Here is an 11,127-nt window from a genome sequence, read left to right as displayed (position 1 = left end):
TCTTTAAACCACTATTCATGAGAATTGAATCCAATAAGACCACTATAGTGCCACATCCATAATGTGAACCAAATGCAATAGAAAAAAATAATTTTTACTTTACTGGCACAGAAAGAAGCACACATTACAATATTTGAAAACAAAATCGAATTTTATTATAAATAACTCATAAAGTCACATGAAGATCTATTGCAGATGTTAAAAAAGTGCCTAAATATACTATTATCTACCAATAGGTATAAACCAACAATAAAATGCTTATTAAACTCGCCTCTTTTTGTATGACAAAATCTGTAGAATTGTGGAGATAAGTCTTCATGGGCCAACACATTTCTCAATTAGCTTCTTCAGGATAGATTGAGGATAATTGCAGAGGTAACTAAATACAAAAGGAAACCATGAAGACATATTCTACAATAATACAGTATGTACAAATTTATATTAATTGGATGATCCACAAGCTTGTAACTGTGGCAGTTATATAGAAAACCCCTGGGGTGGGCACCAAGAAAGGAGTGAGTAAAAGGCGGCAATCAAGAATCACTCACGTAGCTGTATTGGGTTCAAAATTTAAGTACCGTATATATTTACTAAATCCTAACTCATCAATCTTATAGAAAAATATGTCAATATGCCCTGATTTTCATTACACTTACATTAAATACCTAACAATCTTATGATATTGACCATGGTGTATGGCGATGACACAATGTTGTTTCCCAATATTCAGGGAATCATAACTATCAACAAACTCGGTGGCTTGATCTGTATTCCCCCCTAAATGTTCAGCAAATTGGTGTCATAAATCTAATAAAACTAAGACTAGTTGTTACAGAAACCCCTACTGAGCTCAAAATAAAATGGATCTCTGTTTACCCCTCACAAAAGCATGGAGTTATGTTCCAGCCAATTAGATCAATATCCTGTTGTAATTGGAGAATATTTGGCACACAAAAACCTTTAATATTAATATGAGTCCACTAGATGGCAGGCACATGCAATGGTACCCGGTAATATACTGTACAGGTACTCCTCGCTTAACGACCGAGTTCCGTTTCAACGACTTGGTCGTTAAGCGAATTGGTCGTTAAGTGAGGAACTGCATGTACTGTATACAGTAGTACAATATATGCATAGTATTTGACAATACAGTATTCTGAATAAGTAAAATAACAAGAAAGATCAAACTGAAAACTTCCACTTGTCTTAATTTGCATAGGTTGTGTAATTTACACACAGTACTGGAATGTTGTATTACAGAACATAAAGTTAGCAAAGTACGGTCGTAACGGTGAAGAGATGGTCGTAAGTGCGAGCGGTCGCTAAACAGGTAGGTCGTTAAGCGAGGAGTGTCTGTATATCAAACCAGCTTACTACTCCTGGGCCAATAGAAAAAAAAAAGGCAGAAAAGCATCTAACCCCCAGGCTAGATAGAACTTGAACTGCCAACTCAGTGCAAAAGAAAATGAAAGGCCAATCGCAGTAGTTATCAAGTAAACCGCAAGTACTGCACCAGGCGACCACTATTTCCATACTATGGTGCCCAGAGCTCCCAGCCTGCCTACCTCCTCAACATCCTCCTCATATATCTGCCTCCACCATCCAAAGATGCCCATAAACCGCCACATTCAGGTGAGGCCGGAGATGTCATTGGGCGGTGCGCCTGCTGCAACTGAGCATGCACAAAATGGCGCCCGTTCAAATGAATGTCTACATCAACCCACCAGACACCGCTCCCAGAGGGAGTGATAAAAGAAGCAAGGATAGAGGAAAACAGGAGGAGGGGTGGACCAGACAATCCAGAACCGCTTCCCTCCACATTCACACAGACCAGTGAAAGCCAGCCTGTCAGCAGCAGCCGAGTGCTCGCACATACCATAATCCACACTGCCACGACTCAAACTTAACAAATTTGTGGACAAAATTTCAACGATCTCATACATATATGTTATCAATAATAATAGAGATCTCCTGCGCTACTAATAAATGATAGATCAAGTGTGTGGGAGCTGCTAACACCTAACCATATACCAAGTGGAAATAATGAATAACTAAATAAAATGATGCAGGACTACCCTAAAATAATCATGAAATACAATATAACAGAACAAATGCAGAGTAAATAAATAACACAAGTGACAATTAATCAGTGAATCGATTCTCTCTGGGATCTAAAGTGAATAATAAACGTGATCTCACCTGGTATCAAGACCAGGAACCAGTGACACCAACTGTCCAAATGGGACCATAAGTATGGAAAAAATAAAAAACGTTAATCTCTGAAAGGGATCAATATTTTCATGCAAAACTTGACCACAGACAATGGCTGAATTAAGCCATATACATACTACAGTGTGACATAAAGTGGATCCTTGAATGTGGGATCAAATATTCACAATAGTGCCAAGTGCCATAATCGTATATCAAATGCAAAAATATGTGATAAATAATACAATCACATCAACTTAAATGGATCACATAAAATAGTCCACAAAAACAAGAAAAATAACAAGTCCAAAAAAAGGTGCGTGAACACCTAAATATTCCAAACACTTCTACGTGCAAGTGATATTGTGGATGTGCATGACCACCGATGGAAATAATCCGTATGTGGCTAAAATGCCCCCTCACCTTCTTGAAGCGACCCTCAAAAGGCAAAACGCTTTTTTGTAATTAAAGCCAGGGATCTTCTCTGATGAGGTTTCCTCACGTTATGGATACCAGTTCAGGTTGATAATATCCCCCTTAATAGGAACAGCCAGGTCCCCTCCAGTATAATGCAGCTAGCAACCAACTCACATCACAGGTATGGTAAAGATAGAAAGAAACCTCCCATAGTGTAAATCAGTATTTAATAACTCTCAAAAATTCAGAACAGCCAAATGCCCACTCACAATATATGAGAATATACTGTATCAAGCATTAAACCTCATACTAAAGGTGTACTTGCATGGGTACATTGGGTGCAGCAAGATGGCGTCCACGCCAGAAGTACGTCACCACTCTCCTGTCCTACGCAGCATTACGTCACGTTGTCATGTGACTTCATCAGGGCAACTAAATAGGTGATAGGCAGACATTATATAGAGAGTACAGATGTCAATCACGGAACCAAGGCGGACCTACTACGGCCATTTTCTTGGAGTCCGATAACAAGGACAGACCTATCCTGCAATACTAATACCGCAGTCTTCCTGCGGCCAATAACCAGAGAAAGCTATTAAGTAAATTAAGCGGAGCCAGGAAAGTTCCCTCCGTGTTGTGTGTCCAGAGAAATAAAGAGAGGAGGAAGAGGAAATATAAGACCCCTGGAGGACAGAGGGAGAAATCTATCCATCCTGAACAAATACAGGGATCAGCAAGCCTAAGAGACCCCGGTGGGAAAACTGAAATATTACATCTTGCGACCCATCATTCCTGGAAGTATACTACCACTGGAAATCACCTCATCTGTCCATTTGAGGACAAAAAGCTGTTTTAGCCTATACATAATAAAATTTTATCCAGTTATTCAGAATATAATCACGGAGTGGACACAGTATTGGATTTTATATTTTGTACACTGTTTTGGATATTATTTTTATATATTTTTTATTTATCAAATTATAGATTTTTACATATATTTATTCACTATTTTATATTTATAGTATATATATTTGTTTTTTCCATCATATATTTTGTCTTTGGATCATATATTATATGGTTAAATTGAGCACATATTGCACTTTATATATTATAGTTCATATATATAATTTATTTAGTGGAGCGCGACACACATTAATTATAATTCATTAATTTATTCACACAGGTATATGAGTATGTGTAACAGTGTCAGTGAACCACATTAATTAATTTTATATTAATTAATTTTCAATTTATGGATTTAATTATTTATGCACATTAATTATTTACCATAGTAGCTCCCAAGCACAATTATATTTAAGAAAATTCCACATGCCTCCCTATTCATATGGGAATGTTGAACCTGGGGTGTCATAAGTGGGCCCTGAATTTCCACACACCTGGAGTGGAGATGCAATTAAATCAAGGTCTGTTTCAGCTAAATGCCCACTGTGGCTATTTCCTCAAACCATTGTTCATGAGAATTTAATCCGATAAGACCACTATAGTGCCACATACATAATGGTTGCTTATTGCCAAGAGTGATCCTGTTTTCTTTCTCAGAAGTCCATTGATGATACATGTGTAAGAGAAACCTTCATAAAAGGCTGTGACATCACATAAACATTTATATTCCTTTGTTTTAATGACCTCCCTATTTATTTTGTGTATATATTTCTTAAGGCCCCATACACATGAATATCAGACGAATGATTGTCGTTTTTTTTTTTTTTTGCATGCTAGTCTCATATAGAAAGTGAAGAGGCTAATAAAGATACAACAATTCTTGTATGACAGAATAAAAATTTGAAAGTGATGAAATGTATTATATTGTATTTGTATTGTATTTTTGTATTTTCGTCCAAGAACTGTACTGGTTAAATTAAAATCGTACAAACTGGTATTGTATGAGAAACACTTTTGTTTTTTAAATTAGGGAGATCTGAGAAATGTTGGGAAGAATTTGTACTCTCAAACCTATTGGACATATCCATTCAGTGTATATGACAATATAGTCTGGATGTTTTTGACAATATGTTGTGAAGTTTTGACATGAACGTACCTAACTGTATGTCCGGCTGTAATTTTTTTTTGGTATGCATCTTTGACCTGTCATTAAATCTGTCTGTGGTATTTAGTAAGAGGCGTGGCAAGTTTTTTGAAGTTGTAATTTTTTGTCATCATTTTTTAAAAAAAAAGTGATTACATTTCTTTTTACAAATACTGTCATCATGTAACTGGTGTGGCGGTGATCAGGGACACTGAGAAGTGACTGTGTGAGAAAAAATAAATAAATAAATAAATATATATATATATATATATATATATATATATATATATATACACACACAGTGCCTTGAAAAAGTAAAAAGTATTTTATTGGGATTTTAAGTGATAGACCAATACAAAGTGGCACATAATTATGAGGTGAAAGGAAAATGATAAATGGTTTTCAAAACGTTTTACAAATAATAAGCTGAAAAGTGTGATCTGCGTTTGTATTGAGCCCCCTTTACTTTGATACCCCTAACTAAAATCTAGTGGAACCAATTGCCTTCAGAAGTCACCTAATTTTTAAATAGAGTCCACCTGTGTGTAATTTAATTTCAGTATAAATACAGCTGTTCTGTGAAACTCTCAGAGGTTTGTTAGAGAACATTAGTGAACAAGCAGCATAATGAAGGCTAAGAAACACACCAGACATGTCAGGGATAAAGTTGTGGAGAATTTAAAAGCAGGGTTATGTTATAAAAAAATATTCCATGCTTTGAAGATCTCACTGAGCAGTCTTCAATTCATCATCCAAAAATGAAAAGAGTATGGCACAGCTGCACACCTACGGAGACATGGCCGTCCACCTAAACTGACAGGCCGGGCAAGGAGAGCATTAATCAGAGAAGCAGCCAAGAGGCCCATGGTAACTCTGGAGGAGCTGCAGAGATCCACAGCTCAGGTAGGAGAATCTGTCCACAGAACAACTATTAGTCGTGCACTCCACAAATCTGGCCTTTATGGAAGAGTGGCAAGAAGAAAGTCATTGTTGAAAGAAAGCCATAAGAAGTCCCGTTTGCAGTTTGCAAGAAGCCATGTGGGGAACACAGCAAACATGTGGAAGAAGGTGCTCTGGACAAATGAGACCAAAATTGAACTTTTTGGCCTAAAAGCAAAACGCTATGTGTGGTGGAAAACTAACACTGCCCATCACCCTGAACACACCATCCCCACCGTGAAACATGATGGTGGCAGCATCATGTGGGGATGTTTTTCTTCAGCAAGGACAGGGAAGCTGGTCAGAGTTGATGGGAAGATGGATGGAGCCAAATACAGGGCAATCTTAGAAGAAAACCTGTTAAAGTCTGCAAAAGACTTTAGACTGGGCGGAGGTTCACCTTCCAGCAGGACAACGACCCTAAACATACAGCCAGAGCTACAATGGAATGGTTTAGATCAAAGCATATTCATATGCACACCACACTTTTTAGATATTTATTTGTAAAAAAATTTTGAAAACCATTTATCATTCTCCTTTCACTTCAAAATTATGTGCCACTTGCAAGGGGTATGATTACATTTTCAAGGCACTGTATATGTGTATATATATATATATATATATATATATATATATATATAAATCCTTTTTTTTATTTTTTATTAAATAAAACACTGTGACCAGAGTAATATAATGTTAATATAGTAACATTGTACTACTCTGGGTAAGTGATCAGTACTTTTTTTTTACACATTATGATTGCCTAAAGTAAAATCAATTCAATAAGTGTTTTTTGTTGTGATTAGTTGTGATTGGCCACAGCTAATCACATGACGCAGATGGGCTGCGATTGCCCAGTATGTACATGTGATCCCTGTGACCAATCACAGCTAACAACACAATTGTATACAATGGCTGGCGTGAAAGGAAGCCATCCATTGTTTAAAATGGTCATGTGATCCGCTGTGATTGGTCATAGCGGTCATATGTTACCAGCAACAGGCCGGTACGCAGATCGGTCATTGGCTGTGTCCTATAGACACAGCCGGTGACAGATCTCGCCACAGCGCAGCCCTATGAACGTGTGCAAGGCAGCGATCCGGGAGGACGTAATATGACTCCCACCTGGATCGACGAGAGCCTTGCTCGGTCGTCATTCGCCTATAGGCTGGGCGGGAACTGGTTAAAATAATGACCTCTGTACACTGCCGTACATCCTACTGACCTCTGTAAACTGTCCTAAATACTTCTGATATCTGCACACTGCCCACATCCAACTGGCCTCTGTATACTGCCCTACATCCTACTGACCTGTCTTACACTGCCCTCCTGCTCTCCCATTTTGTGCTCTCCTCCCCCCCATACTGTGCTCTGCTGCCCCCCTGTACTGTGTACTGCTGCCCTCCTGATCCACCTGTACTGTACCCTCCTAACCCCATGCTGTACCCAGCTGACCTTCTGTACTGTTCGCTCCTGCCCTCTCCTGTACTGTGGTACTGTGCCCTCCAGTCCCCCTATACTGTGCCCTCCTGACCACAAACTATGCCATGCTGACTCCTGTACTGTGCCCTCCAGTCCCCCTATATTGTGCCCTCCTGACCACAAACTATGCCATGCTGACTCCTGTACTGTGCCCTCCAGTCCCCCTATATTGTGCCCTCCTGACCACAAACTATGCCATGCTGACTCCTGTACTGTGCCCTCCAGTCCCCCTATACTGTGCCCTTCTGACCACAAACTATGCCATGCCGACTCCTGTACTGTGCCTTCCTGACCACAAACTATGCCATGCTGACTCCTGTACTCTGCTCTCCAGTCCCCCTATACTGTGCCCTCCTGACCACAAACTATGCCATGCTGACTCCTGTACTGTGCCTTCCTGACCACAAACTATGGCATGCTGACTCCTGTACTGTGCCCTCCTGACCACAAACTATGCCATGCTGACTCCTGTACTGTGCCCTCCAGTCCCCCTATATTGTGCCCTCCTGACCACAAACTATGCCATGCTGACTCCTGTACTGTGCCCTCCAGTCCCCCTATACTGTGCCCTTCTGACCACAAACTATGCCATGCCGACTCCTGTACTGTGCCTTCCTGACCACAAACTATGCCATGCTGACTCCTGTACTCTGCTCTCCAGTCCCCCTATACTGTGCCCTCCTGACCACAAACTATGCCATGCTGACTCCTGTACTGTGCCTTCCTGACCACAAACTATGGCATGCTGACTCCTGTACTGTGCCCTCCTGACCACAAACTATGCCATGCTGACTCCTGTACTGTGCCCTCCAGTCCCCCTATATTGTGCCCTCCTGACCAGAAACTATGCCATGCTGACTCCTGTATTGTGCCGTCCAGTCCCCATATACTGTGCCTTCCTGACCACAAACTATGCCATGCTGACTCCTGTACTGTGCCCTCCAGTCCCCCTATACTGTGTTCTCCTGACCACAAACTGTGCCATGCCGACTCCTGTACTGTGCCTTTCTGACCACAAACTATGCCATGCTGACTCCTGTACTGTGCCCTCCTGACCACAAACTATGCCATGCTGACTCCTGTACTGTGCCCTCCTGACCACAAACTATGCCATGCTGACTCCTGTACTGTGCCCTCCAGTCCCCCTATACTTTGCCCTCCTGACCACAAACTATGACATGCCGACTCCTGTACTGTGCCTTCAAGACCACAAACTAAGCCATGCTGACTCCTGTACGGTGCCCTCCTGACCATAAACTATGCCATGCTGACTCCTGTACTGTGCTCAGCTAAGCCTTCTGTACTGTTCCATGTTGACCCCCTACCTCCTCTTGTAAGGTGCCCTCCTGCCTCCCTGTACTGTGCCCTACATCCCATCATATTGTGCTCTCCTGCTTAACAGAGAAGCCCAAAATCCAAGAAGCGCCTTTAGGTTTTCTAGGGACATAAATTTGCACCTCATTTCCTAACTACCTATTATATTTTTTTGAGGCCCCAGATCACTAGGACAATAGACACACCTACAAAATGACATCATTTTGGAGTGAAAACACCCCAAAGTATTTTTTAGGAGGCATTGTGAGTCTTTTGAAGACTTAATTTTTTGTCATATGTTTCTGGAAAATGCAGAAAGAAAATGAAAATGAATTTTATTAAAGACAAAGTTGTCTATTCAATAAGATATTTCTCACACACAGCATGGGCATACTTACAACTTAGAATTACAACCTAAAACACATTCTACCACTCCTGAGTATGGTGTTACCACGTGTGAAACTTTTTCACTGTTTGGACTGATTATGTACCAATTGTTTCAAAACCAATGTACTGTAATGTATGAGTGGTCAGGGAATAAAACTTAGTGTAGTGTCACTTATAGCAGTCCCCATTGCTATAAGCCAAGCAAGCCTAGCCTACTGGTATGTGACTGCCTCCAGGAATGCCATGTTCACTGGCCAGAAAGTACAGGAGGCTGAAGAAAGGAAGAACGAAAAAAAAAAACCCAGTGGTTCCAAGAGTGCAGTTTTCTGCAGGGGATGGCTGGGACTGATGTCTCGCAGTAGTGTACTCAGTCAGATGTGACAGTTCAGGTGGTAAGCAGAGACATGGTCAGCAAACAGGCAAAGGATCACTCCAGGCAGCAGGCAGAAAAATGGTCAATAAACAGGTCAGGCAGCTGGCAGAGGCTACTCAGTCTGGCGGTGATCGGGAACACTATTGTTGGCTTACACTGGTCTGGTGACAGTGGGGATTAGTATGGCAACTTACACTGGTGTTGTGACACTACGACTGGTGTGGAGGTGATTAGGAACACTGGTGCTGGCACACACTGCTCTGGTGACACTGGAACTTGTATGTCGATGATTAGGAAACTATTGCTGGCTGCACTGGTCTGGTAGCAATTGGGAACACTGATTCTGGCTACACTGGTCTGGCAACACTGTGACGGGTGAGATGGTGATTGGAGACATTGACTGGCTGCACCAGGGTGTCAAACTGGTGGCCCTCCAGCTGTTGCAAAACTATAAGTCCCATCATGCTTCTGCCTTTGGGAGTCATGCTTGTAACTGTCAATCTTGCAATGCCTCATGGGACTTGTAGTTTGGCAACAGCTGGAGGGCCACCAGTTTGACACCCGTGGGCTACACTATTAGGGCTCGTTCACACGTGAGGTTGGGTCATGGTATGACCTCTTGCTTGAGCCGTGCTGTTACAGTCCCTCAACTGCTAACCCCTTTGGTTTGCAGAGGGAGCGAATGGGCAGTACACATGCCGAGGATTTCCTTTGCAGCTGTGGCAGTAATTATACCCCATGTACATATACAAATATATGACAAATCTGGAACAAATATTCACACAAAAAATACAAACTGTGTTCAGTTCACTGTCTGTAGAACCACTCAGTGTCAAACAATAATAAAACAGTGCAGTGCATCTGGCCCTGAGGACCTAACATGCAATATCCAAGTGCAACATACGTGAGAAAATCAGAAGTGTCCATAAGAACTCTTCGTGTGTATTAACTTACCTCTTGTGCTCTTCCCTGGTGCAACTCAAAATGCTCATCTTACATACAGACCCCTTAAATTATAGAAGATGTGCAAGGTCTTCATCTTAAGCTTGTTAGCATTTTGAGTGGAACCAGGTGCAGGGAAAAGCCCAATGGTGATTTATTGCACAATAATAGGTCTGCATTTTTGAAGACTTGGGGACTTTATATACTGTTCATAAGTTCTCATTTTCTTGTGGCTATTGCACTTGGATATCGTATGTTAGGCCCTGGGGCAAGGAGCGTTGCACTATTATCTACAGACAGTGCGCTTAACACAGTTTGTGTTTTTTGGTGCTTTTTTTGGTGAGTAAAGGATCAAGTCAATTAAACTCCTGGGATATTGATCTGGTCAGTTAAGTAGCAGAGGGGGTTGTTAATCAGTTTCAGCTGCTTTGGTGGTATAGAAACTCCTCCAGGATGGCACATACGTGTCATTGCCAGAAGGTTTGCTGTGTCTACCAGCAGTCTCAAGAGCATGGAGGAGATTCCAGGAGACACGTAGTTACTCTAAAAGAGCCCATCAGCAGGACCAGTATCTGCTTCTTTGTGCAAGGAGGAACAGGATGAGCACTGCCAGAACCCTACAAAATGACCTCCAGCAAGCCACTGGTGTGCATGTCTCTGACAGAACAATCAGAAACAGACTTCATGAGGGTGGCCTAAGGGCCCAATGTCCTCTAGTGGGCCCTGTGCTCACTGCTCAGCACCATAGAGCTCAATTGGCATTTGCCATTGAACACCAGAATGGTCTGGTCCACCACTGGCACCCTCTGCTTTTCACAGATGAGAGTAGGTTCACCCTGAGCACATGTGACAGACGCGAAAGGGTCTGGAGAAGCTGTGGAGAACGTTATGCTGTCTGCAACATGGTTCAGCATGACCATTTTGGTGATGGGTCAGTGATGGTCTGGGAAGGCATATCCATGGAGAAACCTCTACAGGCTAGACAATGGCACCCTGACTGCCTTACGTATCAGGATGA

Source organism: Staurois parvus, unplaced genomic scaffold (genome assembly GCF_062004578.1).
Source record: "Staurois parvus isolate SC_StPar_1 unplaced genomic scaffold, SC_StPar_1.0 ptg000104l, whole genome shotgun sequence".
Lineage (NCBI taxonomy): Eukaryota > Metazoa > Chordata > Amphibia > Anura > Ranidae > Staurois > Staurois parvus.
This window is presented reverse-complemented; position numbering follows the sequence as displayed.